The sequence below is a fragment of the Pinus tabuliformis genome, chromosome 3_2 (genome assembly GCF_031772625.1).
Source record: "Pinus tabuliformis cultivar Carrire ecotype Pingquan chromosome 3_2, CPIR1, whole genome shotgun sequence".
Classification (NCBI taxonomy): Eukaryota; Viridiplantae; Streptophyta; class Pinopsida; order Pinales; family Pinaceae; genus Pinus; species Pinus tabuliformis.
Window position 1 is genome coordinate 815,520,515 of NC_142302.1, and position 27,194 is coordinate 815,547,708.

Here is a 27,194-nt window from a genome sequence, read left to right on the forward strand (position 1 = left end):
GGGTGTGCCAAACCTTTCGCGAAACCACAGAATACGTTTTACGGTACGAGTGGTCGATATTCGTGAATGTTGTGTTCACTGCATCGCGATCAGTAGGGCGGCCGACACGGCTTCCTATGGATAAAGGCTTTGTTCCTATAGGGGTCCCCCAATATACGCGACGGTACGCGGGGGCACAAGTCCGTATTAGTGCTATCGTCCCTCAGGAGGAATCACCCACCTTCGTAGAGATCGACAGTCACTATGTTTAACGACGCCGGTTCACGTCTCTACCTAGACCTCTACTGTGTTTCATTATGTTTCAAAGCGTTGTTAGATAAATTCAGTTCTTTTTAGGTTGATCTTGCTTAGCAGTTTGCCTTTATGGATCACCACGTGATGTATGAGACAACTCCTAAATGCAGTCTAAGAATGATAAGCAAGCTTTTTCAATTCTTTCAACTTATGAAAACCTTAACTACTGAAGGAAAAGCAAGACATCATCTTTTCAAACAGATCATAGAGCACACACTGATGCACTTTTCCTAAATCGACATGCAAACTGTCAAAATGCACATGCACAATGCAAGTATTTCTTTTCTTCTTCCTTAATGTTGATGTATACAAAAAGAAAGTTGTTGTATAATTTTGAATTCGATTTCAAGCGTAAGCAAACAAGTTTTGTCCAATAATCAAAAGAACACCTTAAGATTCACTTGTTTCAACACAAGAAATAATGAAATTCGAACCATATAACGAAAGCAAATGCTCAAGCAGCTATGAACAACAATAAACTAGCTCTTAGAATCGCAATGACACTTTCTCATAGGTCTAGATCCAGGAGGTCATAGCAAGACTAGTTCGCTTTCACTATGGGAAACTGTGAATGACAGCAAGAAATACAATAAGAAAAATCACGGTTTCTTCATACAACCGAGGGGGAATGAAGGCAAAGAGAAGTGGTTTCAGCTGGGTATACAGGTTGACAACAGGCTGCAAAAAAACAATACTGAAAACTGGGCAACAGACAGTGGATAATCCCAGCTGTACAAGGAAAAACTGGATCAGCGCAGGTGCTGCACTGTCAATCTGAGATGCAGCGCAGGTAGCCCCTTCGGGACCTGCGTTGTCAGTGCAGGTAGCCTTTGTTGCAGCTGCACTGATGAGACAACTCTCGTCTCTCTCAGATTCCGGCTCACAGTTTGCTAAAAAATGAACGGTTTTTGGCCAAATCAGTTGCTATCAGTCAAGTATACTCTAGAGGATGATTAAAGGAAGATGAAAACTATCACAAAGAGCTAAAAAGAGTCCTTGTGGATCAGCTCTTCAAATCATAAACATGCCCAGCACTGGGCTAGAGTAGCTGCCCTCTACTTTGCATTCGAAGGACTCGCATGCAGTTCGATTCGGTACTCTTTTGCTTAAGAAATGAATAGCAAGAAACACAAGCTACCAACAAGACACGATCCCCAGCGGAGTCGCCAATCTGTTGTGGGGGAAAGTATCCAACTTGGAATGACCCTAACCCACTCTAAGGGTGACATTTCCTTAGCAACAGCTGAAAGCAAAGCTATCTAAAGTTTCTTCTTTATGACATGCAAGAGATAAAAGGGAGGGATCCACTTACTGATGTCTTGCGCAAATGGTCAATCCTATCTCCTTTGTTTTCCGCTTGCTCCCAGCTCCAAGTCTTTTCACGGGCCCAGCTACACGAGATCCTGCAAATAAGACAAGAAAAGGAAACTACAAGAAGCATGCATGTATAAATGATTCAAGGATTATCATAAATCAAAGACGCAAGTAAGACAATACATCACTGAAACACATGCGAACCTCCCTCAAGCAATCACCCAATACTCTCAACTGCAAACCAACAGCGATTCTTTGCACTGAATTCCGCCCTTCCAGATCCCATGGGATGAGACCCTTATATAGAGTTTTGGAGTGAAGATAAGCCAGCTTGATGTGTGACTTGTTGTCCTCTTCAACCCCAGTTGTTCTTCAGTCCTTCACTCAGAGTTTCTGCCTTCCACTTGGAGTTTTAGAAGCTCTTAACTCATCATTAGGCGAATCTTATGATCAAGTGTCTTTTTGGAAGCTTCCTGGACACTGGCACTTTGAGGAAAAGATTCCTCCACATGTCCAAGTGCGCCCAACGCAGGTAGCCTTTGTTCTACCTGCTATGCAACGCAGGTAGCCTTTGTTGTACCTGCTATGTAGCGCAGATGCCTAGTGGAGCAGCTGCAATGATCCAAAACTGACCTGTTTTTGAGTGTTTTTCAGTGGAGAACTGAACTGTGGTGCTGTGGTTTGCTGACCTTGTTCTTCTAAGGGTAAGAACAACATGTTTAGGGACTTTGGATCCCTTAGATTATTGACATTTCATGTTCTATGCTGTAAGGCACAAAAATGTCTATAACAAGAAGGAAGTTCGTCCGAGTCATATCCGACCGTTTATTCGGTCCCACCTCTAAGCAGCCTAGTCGTTTCCTTCAATTGGAATCTACTAGGCAGACCCCGTTTACCAGCTAGTGTACCATTCTGAATCATTGTACAAGCTTACAAAATGGTCATGGTCGGTACCATCATAGATGAAGGGGCTTCTGTGAGTATCCTTTCCTCAACTTCTTGGAAAGCGCTTGGTTCTCCATCGCTTCTGCCTGAGATGAGAAATCTGACAGGCTTCGACAAAGGAACCAGTTGACCGTTAGGGATCCTTCCCAATGTGCCCATAACGTTGAGAAGGAAAACCATTTATATGAACGTAATGGTAGTCCAAGGACCTCTAGATTATAATCTACTCCTTGGGTGTGACTATATTTATAGCATGGGAGCCATTGTATGCTCACTCTTTAGAGTAATGTGTTTTCCGCACAAAGGCCGAGTGGTCAAGCTCGTAGACCAACTTTCGTTCCCTGGCTCACAGATAGATAATAGTCAAATGCCATCCCTAAATGGTCTTTTCACGCAAGGAATGTCTCATCAATCTCCAGTCTGTCCCCCTGAAGAGCGCGAGGGATTCGGGAGGACAAGACTGAAACCCAGGGGGCATGCACCCTGGTTTGTTTCGGCAGGAAAACTTTGGGTATAGGGTAGATTTGCACAGAGGATATATGACTAGTTTGACACACCTGTCCATTTAGGAAAATGGGATTAGACTGGAATAATATTCCTTTGTCAAAAGTTATGTGAGTGGAGGCGACCGTGCCACTCACCTTTGTCAATTTCGGTAGACATTGCCAAGGAAGTGTTTTGTCTACGACGCGGATGGAGCAATCTTGCGAATGTGAGAGCTTTCATATGGTAACCTAGAAACTCTACTTCACTATGCCTGGGGGCATGCAAACCTTTTTGCTTGAAAGTAAAGAGCGACCATTTATTTTCTTAGTTTGTAGTTTCTCAACCTTTAAACTCATAGGATTGGTCGTTCCTAGCTTACAAAATGAAAGGATCCGGAGCAAAGTTTCGAATGGTGCAAGCTCCCTAAAAATTGAACCTATCGTTGAGACATCCTTATTATACGACTGGCACGAGCAATTTTTATGCGAAATTCAAGCTCGTTAAAAATTAAACCTTAGCAATGAGCAAATGTTTCCCCCAAAGTTTAAGCTCATTAAAAAATGAACCAATCCCCGGTAAATAACCATTGTGAATGCATTATCATCAGCTTTTGAGGCCTGGTCATGTTCTTACCATCACCTCCACTCTGTTTTAGCCGATCATTCACCTCCATTTTATTGTTTACCCCTTTTTAGGAACAACTACGAAGAGTGATCCTGTTAGCCATCCTTGTGACACTGCCGTGATTGGAAAATTCCAAACCTTACCTGGAATCAACTGCTACCTGAAATTATCACTCGTTCCTCAAAATGCGAGTCTCCTTTAAGCTCTTTTCATCTGACTCATAAAATATGAAAAGATTGCCAAGAAATTGGCCTCTCCAGCTCATTAAAGCTACCGGAAGTGCTATCTCTCCTCTAGATTTTAATCTTTTTTGACCTGAGGGATTATTACACAAAAGGATCGAGCGCTTGTTTTGTTCAGCTCGTTAAAATTACCGAAAATTCATCCCTTTCATATTATTTTATACTTTTTCAGACTTAAGGGATTATATGACGAAAAAGGATTATTGGAGTTTCCTTTACATCCCTTTCAGACTCTCTAAAATTGAAAAGGACCGAGTTATCTTTGTCGTTAAACTCGTTAAAACCAAATAGCAACAAACTTGTCCATATAGACAAGAACAAGTTTCACTGTTGCTAGGCTCGTAAAAACATAGCGACGGGTTTTCCCGAAGGGAAAATTATAGAACAAGAATATGTTATCCTCCTCAAGCTTGACAAAAATAAAGAGGTACTGGTCAACAATGACTGGGGAAAGATTGGGAAGAAAACATGAAGAAACTTTATTGGTAGCAAGTCGCTCTTGAACATGACACTTTCACTCCACATCTAAGTCGGGTTAGGTTATTCCGTTCACCGGTCATATCACCATTGGTCCATCACACCATCCATATTTGGGGTTAACTCTACCAATACATGTCAGTGTCACCGGTATTTTCAAGAGAAGTCGCTCAGAGAATTCACCTGTGTCTCATCCACTGCAATACATTCACGCTCCATTCTTTCATGACCACCACCCTGAACCTTGTATCATCAGATCATTTTCACCTCGAAAATCATTTACTCCATTTCGTGTCGTAGATGTGGGATTCATTAAGGCCCTCCTACGATGAGTCGCTTCTTTTCGACATCAGCTCATTATCCAAGAAGTCGACTTAGGAACAACCCTTTCAGTACTTTGAAGCTTGCATGCCTCAATGGCAAGTTTCTCACTTCCGGCGACAGGTTTACATCAATGGCCTTCGACCGGAAGATTTTGCATGGTGTTCGACGCTGAGTCCCTTTTTCACACCACGTGAATTGTATTGTAGTACCTTGAGGGTCATCATCATTATCGGTGATTCCTCTCGTGCTTGTTAAACAACTTACATCACTGGCTGGTAATCAGGCGATGTCTTTCCATGTTCGACTCCAGAACATCTTTCACATGGATCGACTTATACTCCGAGTGAATATTGGACGCGTTTGCAGACCCTGGATCTAGTTTCATCCATCCGGGCTGTGATATATTTAGGAAAATAAAGACATCAAATGTACGTCATTGCTGCACAGATGATCATCTGAATCAAAGGATGATGGCTCTATCAGAATCATCAGTCTGCCACACGGACGGTTTTCTATCTTATGTACATGAAAAGGAATTTATAAAGCTGAGCATGGGAATTCCCACCTCAGCTAGATCATGAAAAATATTATGAAGATAATGTATTGTATTGTATCTTATTGTAGGTCACCTTCCAGCTTGAAAAAACTTCGGATCCTCATGATAAAGCATTTCACCCGACATCAAAAGATTAACGACCTCATGCTTTAGGGGGCAACTGTTATAGACATTTTTGGGCATTGCAACCCCAATCATACATGTCCATAAACCAAGGGATCCTAAGTCCCTAAAAGTGTTGCTTCACACCTTAAAGGAACAAGGTCAGCTGATTACATCATCTCCCAGAAGTTCTCCACAGAAAACTACTCAGAACTGGTCAAAGCAGGACCGTACAGACTGCCCAGTGCAGAGGGTGCGATGCATCTCACCTGCTCAGTGAAAAGGATGTGATGCATACTGGAAAGCCCTTCTGTAGGGTGTGATGGGCGAGAGTAGACAAATGGCAGAGACAGTTTGCAAGGTGGATCGTCATGGAATATTCCAGAAACTTCTCCTGTGACACTTGCCTCTCTGAATTCACCCAGGGATGAGTAAGAGATCATCAATATCCAAGTGGAATCAAGAACTATTAGAGAGAGGACACTAATCAAAATCCCAAAAGCTGACTCACCCCCCTGCAATCATCTATATATGGATCCCTCATCCGAGAGATCCAGAGGTTGGAATTTTGTATCTTTTAAGGAAGTGTTGTTGGTTTCTTGGTGGAATATCATAGTGTTGGGTGATCTAAGCTTTTCATGAGGTGAAGAAGGGCTTTCATGCTAGGAGGATGACGTTGGGTCAGAACAATTGGTTGTAATCCTCTTTGAAATTCTTGATATTAATAAAGCTATTCAAGTTTTCCTCCACATCCTTGTATGTTTGATGATATATGCATTTTTGTGGTCAATATATATCTGGTCCTATATTGTCTATGATTGTAGATCTCTGTTCTTTGATAGTATTATGCTGCTTTGACCCCACAAGTGCTCTTTGAAGCTGGGTAGATGAAGGAAAAGTGTCAAGGATTTGTCAGAAGGGAGAGGAACCAAGCAAGGAACCAAGTGCAAGACTGAGGTTGGTTTCCTTTGTTCCCCTCTTATCTACTTCTCATAAAGGAGAGCAAAAGTGGTTTTAGTTTGTTTGTTTCTAAGATAGCTACCAGTCTTAGTGGGACTAGCAGCTCCGAGTGGACACTAGATTTCCTGATAACAAGCCTTAAGACCTGAAATTACTCAAGTACCTTGCCATTTAGACACTAGTTTCAGAACTTGCTCCAGTCTTGTTTATCTTGACACTTGACCCCATAGCCCAATGGTAAAAGACATCCCTCTAGCCATCTAAGTCAGTGATCTCACCACCAAATCCAAATCAAAACCCAAGTACAATCATAACTAGCCTAAAATCAAATAACTAAAACAAAGTTAAATCATAAAGAGAGAGCCCTCTCTTAGAATTAGGAAGGTTAGATCCTAATCTCCAAAGTAGGTTTGTGGTTACCTCTAATCATTTATTTCATTACAATTGTAGAGAAATATTGGAGTGATAACATATTGGTGACCATACTGGGGAAGAGAAAATTTTCTTCAGAAAGATTATACAAAGACTAGATCTCATCTATGATGGTGGACAGTGATCAGACACACAAAGGTTAAAATCATCTACCTAGCGACTCCACTTGCAAATCAATTTCATAATCAACACTCTACTAGAGGAATGAACCTGAAAGGACAATATGGGAAGATCATGCTTTTAACTTGGATTACAATCCAAGACATTATGTTCTTTCTCATCAAGAAGGCTTTTCAGTGTATATTGTATTTTAGAGAATATCTTAGATTAATTTTTGATTATTTTCCATTGAAGATTGTAAATATATATTCTCCTTATCCATTTGAGCATCTTTCTTCTTAATCTTATGATGATCATTTTCCGATTGAGAAGCCTCAAACAATCAAGACTAATCTTACAATCCTTGTACATATTCCTGTACCTTGTAAAGTTCCTGATAGATATAAGCCCCTCATGTTACCTCTTATACTCCATGATTTCTCTAATAACTATTACAAATATCTCCCCAATTTTTATGGAGAGAATGGTATCACTGCCCAAAAACATATTGAAGGCCTTGAGAATTATCTGGACCTATTTGAGATTGATGAAGATGATGTTAGAATCAAACTTTTTGCTCTATCTTTGCAATGTAGAGTAAAGAGTTGGTTCAAGAATCTACCTATTGCAAGCATCTCATATTTCCAATAGTTTGTCAAATTTTTCCTTGATAGATGGATAATCAAAGTCAATCTTTTTGTGATCATAGAAGAATATAATCAGTTGAAAAGACAACCAAATGAAACAATACAACAATCTTCTGACTGATTTAATCAAATCTATTATTCAATGCCAGCAAATATAAGACCTCCTCCTAATTCAACTCTCTTTCATTATCCAAAAACATTTGATCTAGAAATAGAATTTCAGCTAAGAGAAAGAAACCCAACAACTCTTGAAAAGATGCATAACATTGTAGTAGATGTAGAAGTTCATCTGTTGATTAAAAAGCAAAAGTTGAGAAGAACGACATTGCAGAGGTAAAACTTGACATTTTGGTAAGAAAAATAGAGGAAATGATATGGAAGATCACCATGCAAGATAATTTTTTTGTGCAAGATCACCATGACACATTTATTTCACAAAAAGAAGAGGTTGATAACCATGAACAAATTCTTGCTAATTCCAACTACCATAGTTCAGAAAATTGATTTACAGATCAATATGTGGAACAGGAATCTACTGATTTAATGTGTATGCTTTATGACATTCCTTCTTTTAATTATTTTCGTAAGTATGATCAATATGATGATAATTATTTTCTTCAAACTCAAGCTAGCTTTACAGAGCAATCAGAAAGTAGTTTGGAGGATGAGGAAATTTAGTTTTAGCAAATTAAATATAGTGATCAGCCTATACATATTAGATATGAGAATGAGAAAGGAAGTGCAGAAAATTTGGAAATAAGTGAAGGTTATTTGCCTCTTTGTTTGCTTCATTTCAGTTCATCAGAGAAAACTTTAAAGGAATAAAAAATCAACATACTTTTGGTATTGTTATTAATAACAAAGAAGACAATGAAACTTTTGATCAAGATTCTTTAGTTTCACAACTACGGTTATCAAATTTCATTGAAACACCTGATCAAATGACACAGGAAAGTTCTATACCACTATCTTTTGAATCATTTTAGTTTTTAAATGAAATGTGGTATAAAATCTCTAAAGAAAAGGATGGGAAGCTTGTAGAAATCTATGAAGTTCCATCCAAACCTATATGCAATAAGTTGTAGCAATCCTTCAAATTTTTTTATGATCCAATAGCTGATATGTTGGATAATGAATGCAATAAATTTTTTTCTTCATTAACTAACTATCAGATTCAGGATCAAGATCATAAAGGTTTCATCTGTCAAACATTTCAATCGGTAGAAATATCATCACAAAGCTTGTCTAAAAATCTAAAGCGGGGTAAAGACATAAATGACATTTCAGTTTCATGGCATGGAGGCCATCCAGACAAATTGTACAGTTACTTAAATCAGTTGAACAACAGTGTATATATTTTGGAAGATCCTTTTGTACAATTTTTAGAGTCAACAAAGGAAATCAAGTATTTCCTTATCTTTTCATTTGTTGACAAATTTCTACTAGGTTTTAGAATCTCAGTTTTGATCACAAACAAGCTAATGCAAAAAAATCCACCAATGTATATCATTCTTGAGTGGTTGCATTGGCTGTTTCATTTTACCTAACCAACAATTGGATAGATGATTAGAGTAAGTAGGTAGGATTTTAGTTTGATTAAATTCAAGTTTTTAGCAGCAAGTTTATTTCATATCAGATTTCAATAAAACATGCGTTAGATTTCAATTTGCAAAAAATGTTAAGATTTTAGTTCAAGATTTTCAGTCACAGAGATTATATAACAAAGTAGGTGCATGCTTGGGATTGGATGAATGGATCAGGCCACTAGTTGACGGTGTTCTTGACACCTCACAAGGAGATGCCATCCTCAAGTGGAGCCACTATTAGGTTCCTATAATAATAGGGATCATAATTTTGAATTGACTATGTTAGGTCTTGTAATATTGTACATACCTTTGCTTTTCTGCACATGTTTTCCCATATTAAAAAATGTAAAGAGTGTATGTCCTAAAAAGATAATCAAAGGACAAAAATAAACAAAGATCAAAGAAGAATATTAAATATTAACCCCACCAAAAATAGATAAAAATACATCATGAAACTGTGCACATTCAAATGTCACTCCTCTCAGTTTACTTTCTGCAAATAAGATTGTGTGCAGCTTGTAAAAATGCCACAATCCATGATGATCAAATAGTTTAATCTTGATTCATTCATGATTTAAATTTCATACTGATAGATAGAGAAATAAAGATCTAGCCAAACTATTTAATCTTGGTAGATCAGTAGTTAGGTAGAGAATAATAAGGAGCTCATCAGTTTAATCTGAGCACTTGGAATTCATAAGGTTAGAATTAGATAGTTTGCATATCAAAAGAAAAGGAATAAAGGGTCAGTAAGCTCAAATGCACCCAATAAATGAAGAGAAAATGCTAGGATAAATAAAGGGTAGGTAGAAGATGTTTTGGAATGAACAAGGTTGCTAGCTAAAATTCACCTTCATCATGCTTAAATCTTATGTTTCATTGTGCAGGAGGAACTATCAAAGGAAAGAGGAAATTCACAAAAATTGTGTATTACTTTGGGTATTTACCCTAAAAGGTTCTATTTGATTTTAGGCCTAAATACCACATCTTATTTACTAATTTCCCCTCATTTCACTAGACCCCCACATACTTATTTTCTAATTTCCCCTCATTATCCATTCATTACTCATAAGCACACTGTCCCTTCATTTTGACATTTTATCCCTTTGTTTCACACATTTCCCTACACCTTACCCTTCAAAAAATCATTTCCTCTTCCCAAAACCCCTTTCCCTAGTGTGAAACACATTTCCATCACAAATAATACTTTCCCCCCATATTAATTTCCCTTTACCATTTAAAAACCCACAAAAAACCCTTTATCCTAAGTTTTTCCTAAACTCCCGCTTGATAAATCCCTAAGTTATAATTTCCTGACACCCCTTTTTAACCGATCAAGCCTTGGTGTATAGTTAAAAACCCCGCAATATAAACCATGGTCCCCACCTTTATTTAACCACTTCTTGTATGAAAAACCCATCATTACTTGTTAATTAATTACAATTCATTGTAATTAAACCCCGGGCCCCACTCACCACTTTCCAACTCCGTCCATGCAATTTCATCGCGCAATATCCCTCCGATCTCCCACCTTTGGATCCAACGACACACATCAATATCATGTGGATTCATCATCCGATAGTTAACAGCCCAAGAGCACGCAAGATTCATAGTTTTTCCCGAGCGCTATTTGGCTAGGTGGCGACACCAGGTTATATTGCGTGCTCATGAAAAATACCACCCGCCATTCAAAAGCGGTGCAATATTGCATAAAACCACCTCCCCACATAAAATGAAACCACCCACTATTCATTTATTAAGCCTGTGCCCAAATTTAACCACTCTTGGGTTAAAACCAAAAAAGCCCTCTTAGGATGATGACCTCCAACTGTCTCCTCCTGCCCGAAAGCGTCCTCCGATTGCTTCACTATGTATCCATGGAAGCCCTATCATCCATTGTTATGCGGTAAACCATCTAACCACACCTACACAATGTGAAAAATCACAAAGTTTTTACAATATTAAATTCCACCATTCCCTTACCTCTATTTAAAATGAATAAATGAAAAGCCTTTTCCAAATAGAATTGATCCATCCACAGTCCGGACTCCATCCAAAAACATCTTATTTCAATAAATCCATTGATTTCCCTCCCCCCAGACCTATGCTTTATTAATGATTGTTTTATTTTGCAGGTGATTAGTGGAACGGGAGCTTGGACAAACAATTTTGATACTAGTTCCAAAACATGTTTACTCCAAGATTCACAAGGAAATGTATTCATAGGCTTTATTCAGAAAGAAAAGAAAATTATCACAAAGCAAGAAGAAATAATTTACATAGAGGCAGTAATGGTTAAAATAGAAATAAATCCCATAAAATAAAACACAAAAATATATATGTAGAATCCATCTTTTTACCCCTTACTTCACAAAACCCTTATATTAATTTCTCCCCGCAAGCCTATACTACCTCTTCCCCCTACAAAGTCAACCAATGGCCCACCTCACATTGAGAATTAAACCCCCTTCTTTTTATTTCCTCGAGATTCGTAAAAACAAATGAATGGTTAAAATTCCATATCGCACGCTCAACTCATCCAACACTTAACACTCAAAAAGCATGCGAGATTAGTGGTTTTCCCAGCCCATCCTTTTACTACATAGCAGCCCCATGTTATATCACGTCCTCTAAAAAAATACCACCTACCATTCAAAAGCGGTGCGATAAACCATTAATTGTTTTGGTTTTAAATATTTACAACGTAAGGCATTTGCATTTGAAATGAACTTTTTTCTGAGCTTCGTTGTCATTGTTATAGACCATCAGATTAAGTGTTAGATGATTAAAATGTTGCCCTCCATTGATCTCATAACTGACTCCTCCTTACCCTACTCCTTACCCTCTGTTGATCTCATAACGAACTCCTTACTCTCCGTTGATCTCTTAACTGACTCCTTTTCAGTTGCGTCCTAACTACCCTCACTTCATTATTATTGCTCATTCTCCCCGTTCATTTCTGTGTGTTCGAATCAAATCTAAATTGGTTGCAGTTGTTGCATTATTGCCTTGCACATGCCAATCACATACTCCATAGCTACGGCCCATCACAACGACAACGGTGTCTCAACTGTGTCAATTTCCGGCCTGGGAGACTCGAACGACGTCTCAACTGTGTCAATTTCCGACCTCGGAGACTCTTTAAGCGAGTCAAAGAATGTAAGGTAGAATTTGATTACATCTTTCAGGCCATGAAAATGAATTTTCAATGTTTGTTACTGCTCGCTAGATTATCAACAGAGATCCAACTCCGGCTCTCAACGCAGAACCACTCTATGAAGATCAGTGTGGTGATTGAACAATGGTTTTTTTCCTGATACACACTGTGCAGATAGACGATGTAAAGCATTCCGCACCAACAAAGCTGGTCCTCTACTTCACTGGGGCCACCAATATACTCTACACTTTTGGTGGTCACGCCATGACAGTGTACGTTCCCAATCATTTTTTTTCTTCACTTTCATGGGTTTCTACTGAAAATTAAAAGTCTGCCACTTTTAACAGACCTTCAATTTTGGTAACAGGGAAATAATGCATGCCATGTGGAAACCTAAAAAATTTAAGGCAATTTACATGCTGGCAACTTTGTATGTCTTTACTCTGACTCTACCCCCTTTGCAATATCAGTTTACTGGGCTTCCGGAGACACACTATTGGATCACGCAAATGCCCTTTCCTTGCTTCCCAAGTCAGGCTTTCGCGACCTGGCAGTCATTCTAATGCTCATTCACAAGGTCTGAAACAACAATTTCCATTATAATTTTTTTGTTGTTGCAGTATCCGAAGCATAAATGAGAGTTTCGAAATTTGAAATGGTTGCAGTTCATTACCTTCGGGTTCGCATGCACCCCCTTATACTTTGTGTGGGAAAAGGTTATCAGAATGCACGATACAAAGAGCATTGTGAAGCGTGCACTGGCGAGGCTGCCTGTGGTGATTCCCATATGGTTTCTTGCAATCATTTTCCCCTTCTTCAGGACTATCAACTCTGCAGGAGGTGCTCTCCTACTCAGCTTTACAGTCTACATTATACCTTCCATGGCTCACATTTTAACTTACAGGACAACTTTGGCCAGAAAGGTATGAATATTTACACATTTTATATACTCAGTAATAATTTCTTTAAAGTGAAACATTTAATGATATCTATATATTGATAATTTAATTTTTTTTTTTAAGTTTTGAATTTATATATGACCATCTTAGATGCAGTTTGACTCTAGATTTATGTAGTCATGAGAGGGATTCTTTTTTTTCAAACTTATTTTTTTGATTTATTTAGCCTTGAGAGAGCATGGAATCTTTTATATGAACTTATTTTTTGATAAGAAATTTTGAAGAAATGTTAACAACTTAGAAATTTTCTTAATTTAATCTTTGTGGGTGCTTGATAAATCCTGATATAAAATAAAATTAGGTTGATTTAATTAATAATAATAATAATTATTATTATTTTTAAATATTATTTTAATTTTAACTTTAATGTAATTTTATTGATTCAAAATATTTATATAATATAAGCTTATAATATCTCTTCCATAATATAATTTTGTAACATTGATATAAAATAAAATTAGGTTGATTTAATTAATAATAATAATTATTATTATTATTTTTAAATATTATTTTAATTTTAACTTTAATGTAATTTTATTGATTCAAAATGTTTATATAATATAACATAATTTTGTAACATTTTCTCAGTATTAAATTAGAAAGTGGTTTGCCTTTCAAATTAGAAAAAGACTTTCCATTCAATTAAAATAATTAATATAGAAAGTGGTTTGTCTTCCAAATTAGAAAAAGACTTTCCATTCAATTAAAATAATTAATATATCACTTAAAATCAATCTGAATAATAAAAAATTCAAACATTTTTTTTTTCAAATTAGAAAGTGGTTTCCCTTTCAAATTAGAAAAAGACTTTCCATTCAATTAAAATAATTAATATAGAAAGTGGTTTGCCTTCCAAATTAGAAAAATACTTTCCATTCAATTAAAATAATTAATATATCACTTAAAATCAATCTGAATAAAAAAAATTCAAACATTGTTTTTTAAATAATTAATTAATATATCACTTAAAAAAGTGGTTTGCCTTCCAAATAATTAATATAGAAAGTGGTTTGCCTCCCAAATTAGAAAAAGACTTTCCATTCAATTAAAATAATTAATATATCACTATTTTTTTTTAAATAATTAATTAATATATCACTTAAATTAGAAAGTGGTTTGTCTTCCAAATTAGAAAAAGACTTTCCATTCAATTAAAATAATTAATATAGAAAGTGGTTTGCTTTCCAAATTAGAAAAAGACTTTCCATTCAATTAAAATAATTAATATATCAAAGTGGTTTGCCTTCCAAATAATTAATATAGAAAGTGGTTTGCCTTCCAAATTAGAAAAAGACTTTCCATTCAATTAAAATAATTAATATATCACTTTTTTTTTATCAAGTAAGAGTAGGACCTTCTATTAAATTTAGTCAAATATACATAATTTACAAGGAGCCACACCCGCTCTGCGAGAGTTCAATAGTCAGTTGGGCAGGCCAAACCAAACCAATCACCCAAAACTAAGAGAACCTAAACCAGAAAACTAGGGAGAACCGCCAAACAAAGCACAAGGAGCCTAGAAAGTCCATAACTCGCCATGGATCCACAAGAGGTCCCACCACAAGTCAAATTGAAAATTGACAAACAGACAAACGGACCCGAGGAAGTTAAAGCAAAACACTCTAAACATTTTTCAGGTCCAACCAAAATGCACAAACAATCGCCACCATTGATCCACTGATTAAGATCCAATGGTCATCGTGGATATCGGAAGGACGAGAAACGCGAGAGTTAACTGTCCGATGAGGGTGGTTTTCTCTCTCCTTGTTCCGCAATGTGTCACTCAAAGAGTGGAATCGGAGCCAAACACAAAAAAACTGGAAGCCGTACAGACCTCGCCCGATATACCACTTGTGGTATTGGACTGGTTGACTCGTGGAAAAACAAACATGTCCATTCGCCACATTTTGAACCTTAATTCCTTCCAGTGGGAAGTACTTGAGCCAATCCCATTCACCTGGATTCTCTGTCAACCACCACCTAAGCCAAATGACGTGGGCTACCCCACCCTGTGGAGCTATCCGAGTCAAACCTTTCATCATTCAATCAAAGGGAATCCGGACCTTTCAAAATAGCCGAACCATGGCGGGTTAGACTGTGTGGAGTCCTCCAACCTCCCACTGGTCTTTAGGGTTCCTATGATCCAACCTGTTAGTCCATAGTTCCATATCCTGGGTAGCATGACATAGACAGTCCTCCCGCAATTTACCTGGGGGAAGTGAATCCCAAGCATACCTAGAATCCCTGTCCCTGTTTGTGACTCCTTCATTCGCCAAATGATTTGCTAACATATTAGCCTTCCTTTTCACATGAGAAAATCTAACAAATTTGGTAACATATTAGCCTTCCTTTTCACATGAGCAAATCTGACAGTTTTAAGGGTTCGTAGGTGAGAATAGATGCGGTAAAAAACCTGCAAGAGCTTCCAGTGCTTCGACACTTTATTTGGAGAGGTTCCATTGCTAATCTTCTTAGCCACTCTAATAATTAATTCCGAATCCGCTTCAATTATAACATTGTGTGAACTTGAATTCATCAGGATTTCCAAGCATTTTTCTAATGCCATGAGCTCAGCCATGTTGTTTGTGGCCTTCCCCAAGTGGCCATGGAAGATTATCTGTATTTGTCCCTGATCGTCTCTTATGGCACCCCCAAAGCTCACTAATCCTGGGTTGCCCTTAGCTGCTCCATCAATATTAGCCTTTAAGAAACCAAAAGGAGGAGGCTTCCAGATGGTAGCACACTTTTTTATAAGGCTCACTTCCTTCATTATTCCCAGCGGATTCATAGACTGGAGACCTAAGTGAAGTAAAATTCTCTCCTCATGGGTTAGGGGAGGATCTTTAGGAATGGTCCTTAGCAAGCTTCTTACTGTGTCTTTGAGATGCCTTAGAATTTGCTCAATTATGTGTTGGGGCCTGTGTGTTTTGTTTCTGAAGATTCTACTATTGCGTTCTTTCCACACATGCTAGATGACAAAACCTGGAACTAGAATCCAGGCTTTATTAACTATATCATTCCTGAGATGTTCTTCCTCGAGTTCATTAGAGTGTTGGATATGCTGAGACTATCCCTATCAGTTTGTCTAAAAATAGTAGCCACCTAGTCCCACACCTTTGAAGTGAAAGGATAGAGGTTGAGAAGGTGTTCAATCATCTCCTCATGAGTGCCACAAAGGTAACACCTGGAAGGACCAATGAAGCCTTTCTTGAGGAGATTCTCCCAAGTTAAGATCTTCCTTTGATGCACTAGCCAGATGAATAGCTTTATTTTCATCCAATGCGGACTTTGCCAAAGTTTCATCCAGATCTGATCAGGATTCACAAAGTTAAATCTTGTGACTTCCTGTTTGGCCTCCTTGAGGTTAAAGTTTCCTTCAGAGTTCTTTCCCCATCTTAGTTGATCCATGGAGGAAGAGACAAGAATCCTTCTATGCTCTAGCTCCTGGGTGAGGGCTTCTGCCTTGGTTTTCAACTGGTTTTCATCACTGTATCCTAGATCCTTCCACTCCCTCCATTTTCCATTATTCCTTCCCTGATCCCAGAAGTCTTTTACAAGTACCATACCTTTGTTGTCTGTGTCATTTTTGAGATCTGCAAATTCATCCCTATAAAGGTTGGGTTCCTATTGCTAGTTATCCTCCCAAAATTGAGCAAGATCCCCTGCTCGAATTTGCCAAAAACAATGGTGCTAAACAATGTTTTTATTATCCTAGGCAAGGTTCCAAATATGGGAGCCCCTAATTTGCCCTGACATTCTAATGTGATCCTTCTCCTACCAGTGCTTGGCATATTTTTGTTTCCAAATCTTAGCCCAGGGGGCATTCGGTTCCTTAATCCATCTCCACCAAAGCTTGGCTCCCAAGACTCTATTGAGGGTCTCAGGATCATGAAGCCCCAATCCACCATGGTTCTTGGGCTTGCAAAGCTTGTCCCAGGCTACTAAAGCCCACTTCTTTTTCTCTTCCCCTCTGCCCAACAGAAAGTCCCTTTGTATGCTTCTTATTTGCTACATAATACCTTGAGGAGCAGGAAGAGCTGAAAACATAAAAATGGGAATGGCCTGCAAGACCGCCTGTGTGAGCACAAGGCATCTTGCCAGGTTTAGTGATCTGCATGTCCATTTTCTGATCTTGTCCTAAACTTTATTTAAAATCGGTTCCCACACTTTCTTGCTTAGCGGTTTGTTAGTAAGAGGAATGCTAAGATATTTGGAAGGTCGCTGTTCTCTTTGAAATCCAAGAATTTTGGTAATATTTTTTTGAATAGCAATATTAGTGTTAAAGAAAAAAACTTTGGAATTGTTAAGGCTTACCTAAATGCCTGCTGCCATAGCAAAGTCATTTAAGATGTTCTTGATTGCTCCGGCCTCCCTAGCTATAGGTATGCCCTACAACATAGTATCATCTAAAAATTGTTGATGAGTGTTTGCCTCTCCATCCGTAGTGAGTTTGATACCCTAAATTCTTCCTTCAGCATTTTCCATTTTAATCGGTTTACCTAGCCCTTCCATCATGAGGACGAAGAGGAATGGTGAAAGCGGATCTACTTGTTTTAGCCCTCTAGAGGGGGTGAAGGTCCTTGATGGAGCTCCATTAAGCAGTATGGCAAAACTGGCTGAGGTAACTAATGCCATGACCCATCTTATCCAATTCTAATCAAAACCACAGTCTTTCAAAATTGCTCTTATGTAAGCCCAACTCAATTTTTCATAGGCTTTCGCAAGGTCTAACTGAATGATCATGGAAGCTTGTTTGTTGCTTTTGAGAGAGTGTACCACCTCATGAGCTTGGATGATATTGTTGAGGATTTGTCTTCCCTCCACATAGCATGTTTGTTCCTCCGATATGAGAGAGGGTAGAAGTGGTTTGAGTTGATTGGCTATTACTTTGGAGATAATTTAATACACCACATTACATAAGGCTATCAGCCAAAACCCATCCGGAGTCATGGCCTTTTCCTGCTTTGGAATTAGTGTTATGAAGGATGCATTCAAAGCCTTTAGAACCTTTTTTGATCTTCTTGAGTCATCCACAACCTTGAGGATGTCATGTTTGGCAGTTTCCCAATAGGCCTTGAAGAAGTCTACATTGAATCTATCCGGGCTGGGTGCTTTTCCACTCTGCATTTCATTAATCACTTCATTGACCTCCTCTTCCGAAACTAGCCTGTTGAGATTGTGGTTGTCCTCTCTGGTAACCAGCTAAGGGATATACTGAGTGAAATGGTCAATGAACCTAGATCTGTCCTCCAGAGGCTCCTTTGCAATGTTGCAGAAGTGCTGAACAAGGACCGATTCCATATCACTGTGAGAAACAAGCTCAATGCCTTGAGAATATTTGATCTTTGTGATTCTGTTGTGTACCCTGTGAGCCATAGTGGTTTTGTGGAAGAATTTTGTGTTTCTTTCTCCCTCTTTAATCCATTGTATTCTTGATTTCTGCCTCCAGAAAATTTCTTCTTGTAAGCATCGATTCTCCCATTCTTCCTACAGAGAGTCAGTTAATTTTTGCCGCTCTTCGGTGAAGCCATCTAAGATGTTGATCTGATTGATATCCTGGAGCTTCAGTTCAGTTTCTCTTTTGGCTTTGAAGATATCTCCAAATTCATTTTTGTTTCAAGCTTTAAGATGGGGTTTGATATGTTTAAGTTTCTGCTGGAGCATGTACATTTTTGAGCCCTGAATATTCAACTCCTCTCTCCACCATTTCTCAACATTATTAGTGAAATTAGGATGTGAGAGCTAGGCATTTTCAAACCTAAAAGGTCTGTTTCTTGAAGTGCCCATAAAGGTGGCTTCCAGCTATACAGGCCAATGATTTGATCCTCCAAAGGGCAGAATGGAGGTTGTCATGGCAAGTCTTGAGAGAAAGAGGTCCTCTGAAATCATGAACCTATCAAGTTTGGAAGCAACTTGATGGGCCCCTCCCCTTTTGTTGTTCCAAGTGAAGGTTCCATTAATTGTTTCCGTGTCCACCAACCTCATGTTCATAATGAAGTTCTGGAAGGCCATGGAGTCTTCGCCTAGTTGTCTAGTGCCTCCATTTTTTCCAAAAGAGATCTTATCATATTGAAATCTCCTACAACGATCCAGGGCAAAATGGAATGTCTCGCTCTTAGTTCCTCTAGGGAAGTGAGAAGCTTGAGCTTGTCTGCTTGCTTTTGAGGTCCATAAACATTTGTAATCATGTATATCTCCTTGTCCCCTACAGGTTGGCATAACAAGGAGAGATAGTTCCTGGATGCTTCAGCATCTAGAATTCCCAACTTCTGTGGGTCCCACAAAGTGAGAATCCCCCCCGCTGAGTGATTTTCCTGAACCTCTAAATACTCATATTTAAATAACCACTTATTATGAATATCTCTTATCTTTTCCATTGAACATTTTGTCTCCTAAATAAAAACCATGTCTGGTTTTTCTTCTTTCATTCTGTTACTAAGATATCTTTGTTTCCTCCTATTTCCTATTCCTCTAATATTCCAGGTTGTGAACTTCATTAAGAAAGGTTAGTAAAGGAATAACAAGATCTTTCATCTTACCTGAGTTGATCAACAGTTTACCACATTTTTTCAGTAGTTCATTCTACCTCTTTCTTCCTCTTTTCCTACTTGAGTTCTTTGGAGAATGTGCCTGAGTATTCTCCATCATCTTGACCCCACTTGGCTCCTGGCTGTCATGATTTCTTTTGACTCCAGCTCCCTTCGCTTGTGACCTCCAGAGAAAGAGCTGTTGTACTCTATCATAGTCCTCTTTTGGCAGGGAGTCCACCCCTACTTTTTTCCTTGTTCTAGAAATTCCCCTAGATCTAGATTTTCCTTATCCAGAATCTCCTGTAACTCATGGTCCTCTGTTCCTGCTTCACTTGGAGTCATCTCCTGGTCCCTACTGATCTCCATCAGGCTTAGTAGAGCATCCTTTTGCTGGTTGTCTACTGTGATATCCTCCATGTCAGCTACCCTGTCTTGTTCCTTTGTTACATTCTCCATGTCCTGGACTGTCTCCTTGTTCCCCTCTTCTTCCTCCAGGATCTTGAAGTTGTTTTGTCGTGTGTGTTTGTCCTCATTTTCCTTCTTGTGTGGATGATTTCCCCCTTTTCCTTTGCTCCCAATTTTGGTGAAACCCTCGTGATCTCTCTCCACAGTGGTTTTTTGGTTATCTTCCCTATTGATTGTGGGGTAGTTCTGATATAGATGCCCATGTTCATGGCATTTGCGGTATCTAAATGGTATGTGCTCATAGTGCACTGTCTGCACCCATTCTTCATCATATACTTCTAAAATGATCGCTTCTGGTAGGGCTCCAGATAGATCCATTTCCACACATATTCAGGCAAAGGAGGTATTTCTTCCTTTTAGAGTTGCCTCTGAGATCTTTAGAAAATGTCCCAGCTTGTTGCCTATGGTTTTCAAAGATTTCGGAAACCAATAATCCAAAGGAAGGGAATATAGTCTAATCCAGAATGGTACTGATGTGAATGTTTCATGTTCCAGGACAAATTTCATCATCCATGGCCACATGTAGAGTCTTTTTGCAACATATAAATAGGGCCCCCCTTCAAACACTTTGTCTTTGTCTTCTAGGCTTGCGAACACTACTGTGAAAAAGCCCTTAGAACCCAGATGTAAATGTATTTCTCCCTTTGGTTTCCAATGGCTCCTTATCCAGACATGTAACGCCCTCTCCGTTGGCCATAACCCCATGAACTTACATATGATTGCATGCTCCGTCATATGCTCTCTATGAGCTTGTATCGCTGGGTCGCTAAATATGACCCTAGGAATAATGCCTGACTTGGGTTTGCAAACTCTAGTAGTCTTTCTGGAAGCTGGTTTTTCACTACTGCCTCCATTCTCCTTTTCTTTTCTCATTTCCTATTGATTCCCTTCCTGATCCTGATCTCCACTTCTTCCAGATGTCCCCTGACTTCTGGGTTCTGAGATCTTGTCCAGTGGTTTTTTGAAATGATTCTTTCTCGCGTCCTGACTTCCTCTTGTGACTGCTTGGCTGTAGGAAGGAGCAGCACTCCCCCCTGCACTCCTCGCCATGGTACCCTAAATCCAAAACCCTGTCTTCAACTCCAACCCTAGCTCACCAAGTGAATCGATAGGTCTCAGGATCGAATCCACCCAATTGAGAGGACATGCCATTAATATGTCACTTAAAATCAATCTGAATAATAAAAAATTCAAACATTTTTTTAAAATAATTAATTAATATATCACTTAAATTAGAAAGTGGTTTGCTTTTCAAATTAGAAAAAGACTTTCCATTCAATTAAAATAATTAATATATCACTTAAAATCAATCTGAATAATAAAAAATTCAAACATTATTTTTATTTAAATAACATATTTGGAATTTTGAAATTTAGAATCAATTTGCATTTATACTAATTTAAGTGTTATATCCTACCAATCGGAAATTTAAGATTAACATGGATTTATAATAGTGTTTATATAAAATCTCACCCATCCTAAATTGGAGGTGAATATAAAATTTTACTCATCATAAAATTGGATTGTAAATTAGGTATTTTTATTTAAATAACAAATTTGGAATTTAGAATCAACTTGCATTTATACTAATTTAAGTGTTATATCCTTTTTTATTTAGCCTAGCTGTACAACTTAATAAATCTGAAATTTAAGAGTAACCAATAGGAAATTTAAGATTAACATGGATTTATAATAGTGTTTATATAAAATCTCACCCATCCTAAATTAATGAACCACACTTGACCACACTTGTTGTTCAATCTGAAATAAATATGAAATTTAAGATTAACCAATTGGAAAATTAAGATTAACATGGATTTATAATAGTGTTTATATAAAATCTCACCCATCCTAAATTGATGAACCACACTTACCACACTTGTCGGCACTTGACCACACTTGTCGGCATTGACCACACTTGTTGGTTCAAGATTAACTAATCGAAAATTTAAGATTAACATGGATTTATAATAGTGTTTATATAAAATCTCACACTTGTTGGTTCAATTTGAAATAAATCTGAAATTTAAGATTAACCAATCTGAAATTTAAGATTAACGTGGATTTAGAATAGTGTTTATATAAAATCTCACCCATCCTAAATTGATGAACCACACTTGAACACACTTGTCGGCATTGACCACACTTGTGAAGTAAATCTAAAATTTAAGATTAACCAATCTGAAATTTAAGATTAACGTGGATTTAGAATAGTGTTTATATAAAATCTCACTCATCCTAAATTGATGAACCACACTTGACCACAATTGTCAGCACTTGACCACACTTGTTGGTTCAATCTGAAATTTAAGATCAACCAATCAGAAATTTAAGATTAACATGGATTTATAATAGTGTTTATATAAAATCTCACCCATCCTAAATTGATGAACCACACTTGTTGGCACTTGACCACACTTGTTGGTTCAAAACGCGTCATCCAACAAATTTCTCTTATGTGATTTCTAGAAAGACTTTTCTTAATGAGATCAATTATCTATCAAATTTTAGAATATTCTCAAAATCTATAATAAAAATGTTTTAAAGTAGACATCTTACAAAGTCTTTCGGTAATAATCACATAAAAGAAATTTTTGGCTAATGCTCTTTGAACCAACAAGTGTGGTTCATCATCATCTGGTACTGATGATGAACCACACTTGACCACACTTGTTGGCACTTGACCACACACCACACTTGGCCACACTTGTTGGCACTTGACCACACTTGTTGGTTCAAAATGCGTCATCCCTTATGTGATTTCGACTTTGCTTAATTAGATCAATTATCTATCAAATTTTAGAATATTCTCAAAATCTATAATAAAAATGTTTTAAAGTAGACATCTTACTCACTCACTATCCTTCCTTTATTTTCACATTAACATAACTCAATAAATTATTGATTGTACCTTGAGAAGGTTTTATACTAATAATTTTTTTTGGATCTTGATGGCTGATTTTCAGAATGCTGTGGAAAAACCACCCTAACCACCTTTCTGGACAACGGTTTATCTAGTGAACATATTTGTGGTGATTTGGGTGTTGATAGTAGGGTAGCGTGACGAATTTCGTGCGTCGGGTTGACTCATTTGGTCTCTTTGCAAAGTGTTATCAATGTCCTCCCCATGCACCATCTGCTTCAAAATCACATCTTCCTCCTCCTCACAAAACCTGAAAATTTGAATGGAAAATCTCTGAATTTAAGAGGGGAACAATATAAATTCTTTGTATTTAAGAGGGGAACAATATGAGATTATATAGAATATGTTTTGAGTGTGGGGTTTATTCTCTGACATAGAAGGCAATGAGTAACAATGGAGGATGGAGTTGTCAAGACTGAGGGAGGCTCACAAAATTCATACTTTTCACATATACCATACTTGAAACTGCTTGAAAGCTTACATGTGTACAATTATTTATAGGAAACAAATGAGTTTACAAAATTCATACTTTTCACATATGCCATACTTAAAACTGCTTGAAAGGTCACATGCGTACAATTATTTATAGGAAACAAATGAGTTTATTAAGGGAACTGCATTGTAATTGTAATTTATGCCTCTGTGTGTCTGCCTTAGGGTTACTTTTGTCTACTGTACTATACTGGGTTGTGGCTTTGGATTCAAAGGAATGGAGACAACAACAATAGTACTCCATTTATCTTGTTAATGAGACTGACAAATACTTAAGCTTATTGCCATTGCTATGCAGGGCTTGTTATTCTTATTCACCCTCTGTTGTTCTCCCCAATTATTTTGTATCACCATAATGTATGTTGTTGCCAACTTATGATTTTCTGGTTATATGAATGATTGATGGAAAAGAGTGTTCAACTACCAAAATTGTTTACAATGGTTTCTCTTATTCACCCTCTGTTGTTCTCCCCAATTATTTTGTATCACCATAATGTATGTTGTTGCCAACTTATGATTTTCTGGTTATAGGAATGATTGATGGAAAATAGTGTTCAAGTACCAAAATTGTTTACAATGGTTTCTCTTAAAATTTAAACTTATGATTTTCTGGTTATAGGAATGATTGATGGAAAATAGTGTTCAAGTACCAAAATTGTTTACAATGGTTTCTCTTAAAATTTAAATGTTGTTGAACTAGATTTATTAAGTGCACTCATTGCACTAACAAGTTTGGATTTATTATGTTGCTTGCATTTTTAAAAAAAGAAATGGAAATAGTAGATAATGGTAAATGTTAATCACCTTTTAGTTTTGGCCACAACATTTTTGAGTGAATACATGGTTTTTCCATATAATATTGGTGTTGGATTTAACTTAATCTAAATAAAAGTATATTTTCCAAAAGCCACATAGTAAATAAATATACATAATAGATGAATATATCCTTTAATTTAATGATTATAAACCACATCGTAAATAAATACACATAATAGATGAATATATCCTTTAATTTAATGATTATATTTTTCAACAATGTTAATCAAAGAGAAATATATGTTTTTTTATGAGTATTGATTGGCCTATATTGGTCAATTCTAATGGACTACTCTTCCTATTGTTTAATGAATATTAAGTATTATGAGTATTTATTGGACTATATTAGTCAATTTTAATGGACTACTCTTCCTAGAACCCACCATATATAGAATGAACTCATGGGATATAGATGCAAGTGCCCAATCTATGTATAAAGAATCATTCATAAAGTTGTGATGCAATTTCAAATGTGGAAATATCACCATCATTTAGAAGATCAAGAGCCAATCTTTATTATAAGCATTATACTATCTATACGCTTTCGATAATGTAAATAATTTAGCTTTATCTTTCACCTTTGCATGCCATTTTCTTTATTAATTCTTATTTTAATGATCATTTACATGTCAACCTTGTTCCTCAATTTATGCCTTACTACATTTCCTTTGCAACATCTAGTGCAAATGCTAGTATAAACGTTATGAGAATATAGGGTGGATTAAGTTCATGTGAAATACAGAGAGATATGAGAACGCGGTAATATGGTGGTTCATGTGAAATACAGAGAGATATGAGAACGCGGTAATATTTCAAAGCTACGGATGAAACCATGCCTAAGGTAAAATTATATAGCTACAAGACTAAGGTTGTGGAATGAGATTCAAAGGTAAAATGGTTTTACAACGATACATGAAATAAAATTCATGGATGCCATGAATTTAGGGAAATTTTCACATGAAATTCATGAACAGGAGAGCAAAGATAGCATTTATGTAAATCCATTTCACGATAAAAGATTAAGGTGAAATCAATTTATAGGCATGGTGAAACCAATTTACAGGCATGGTGAAATCAATTTACAGGGTTAAAATCATGTTGCAGGTGAAAGTAAAAGAGTAAAGTGAAAATACTCTCCTAACCATACAAATCAACACATGGTTTTGCAAAACCATCTAGGTATTCTACAAGGGTAAAATGATTTTACATACAGGTAAAATAAATTTATAGAGGAAGGAGTGATAAGAACAAAACTACACATGGCTTTGTGAATTCATGGAGAGAGAAAACAAAACCACACTCTTCTAACCATACAAATCAACACATGGTTTTGCAAAACCATCTAGGTATTCTACAAGGGTAAAATGATTTTACATACAGGTAAAATAAATTTATAGAGGAAGGAGTGATAAGAACAAAACTACACATGGTTTTGTGAATTCATGGAGAGAGAACAAAACCACGGATTGGAAACAACACATGGTTTTGTAGAAATTTAATTATAAATTTTATTTAAAACATTTTGGAAATATTATTCAAATATATAGATTATTATATATTTTCCAAAATATTTTGTGACACTAATGGATGATAGAATAGCAAGGGAGTCACAAGATCAACCATCAGTGAGGGAAGTCTCAGATTATCAAGTCAAAGGATCAACAAGTGGTTGTTTGAATTACTAAGAAAAAGAGAGATACATCCGCATCTACTAGTTCATCTGCCAACACAACCAAAAATTTGGGTCCACATCCTACCTGCTCCCAGTTCCACAGTAATATCATTTGCACAGGACATTCCACCAGAACTATTAATCTCTAGTAGTTAGAGATTTTAGTTCATATATAGTCTAAAAATATCTTGTGTGTTAGAGACATCATTTATTGTAAATAGTTTGTAAATTTTGTATAAATAATTCTGCTTTTGAAGTATTAGAGTGTGGATTGATAGACATTTGTAGAGTTGTATTGATTAGAAACCTGAGGGTTATTGTACCAATTTTACAAGTCAGCAGACTAGACTGAGTAATAAAAAGATTGTATTATAGGATTCATGTGTTGAGCTATTACAATAAAGTGTTTTCTTTGTCAAATTTGTTATCTTCTTATGTATTACACAAACTTACATGTTATCTAAAGTGAATGAATTAACTGGAAATTTATCTCAGAATTTGTTTAAGTACACTCTGTTTTGAACAATTGATCATTTCTATGTTTTCTTCTGATATCTAGATCTGAGAATCCTTAATTTCTCTCCCATCCCAGTTGACCTCTTTCACTTCTTTCATTATCCGGCCTAAGGAACCCTTAATTTCTCCTTTGATCTGATTGAAACCAACTTCATCATTCCAGCCTTAAGACCTGAAATTACTCAGCGACCTTGCCCTGTAGAAACTAGTTTTAGAACTTTTTCCAATCATGTTTGTCTTGACACTTGACCCCATAGGTGAATGGTAAAAGACATCCCTCTACCCATCTAGGTCAGTGATCTCACCACCATATCCAAGTCAAAACCCAAGTACAATCATAACTAGCCTAAAATCAAATAACTAAAACAAAGTTAAATCATAAAGAGAGAGCCCTCTCTAAGAATTAGGAAGGCTAGATCCTAATCTCCAAAGTAGGTTTGTTGTTACCTCTAATAATTTCTTTCATAACAAATCTAGAGAAATATTGGAGTGATAACAGGGTGGAACATGGAAGTCACATCCAGAGTTTGGATTCTGCGTCATCAATATGAGGTTATTTCTCCTTTTATCTTTATG

The 27,194-nt window shown here is 37.0% G+C and overlaps 1 pseudogene; it reads left to right on the plus strand.

The window, feature by feature from the left end:
- The first annotated feature begins 12,389 nt into the window (after positions 1 to 12,389).
- On the plus strand, positions 12,390 to 23,376 carry LOC149183123 (auxin transporter-like protein 4; annotated as a pseudogene).
- The last annotated feature ends 3,818 nt before the right edge of the window (positions 23,377 to 27,194 follow it).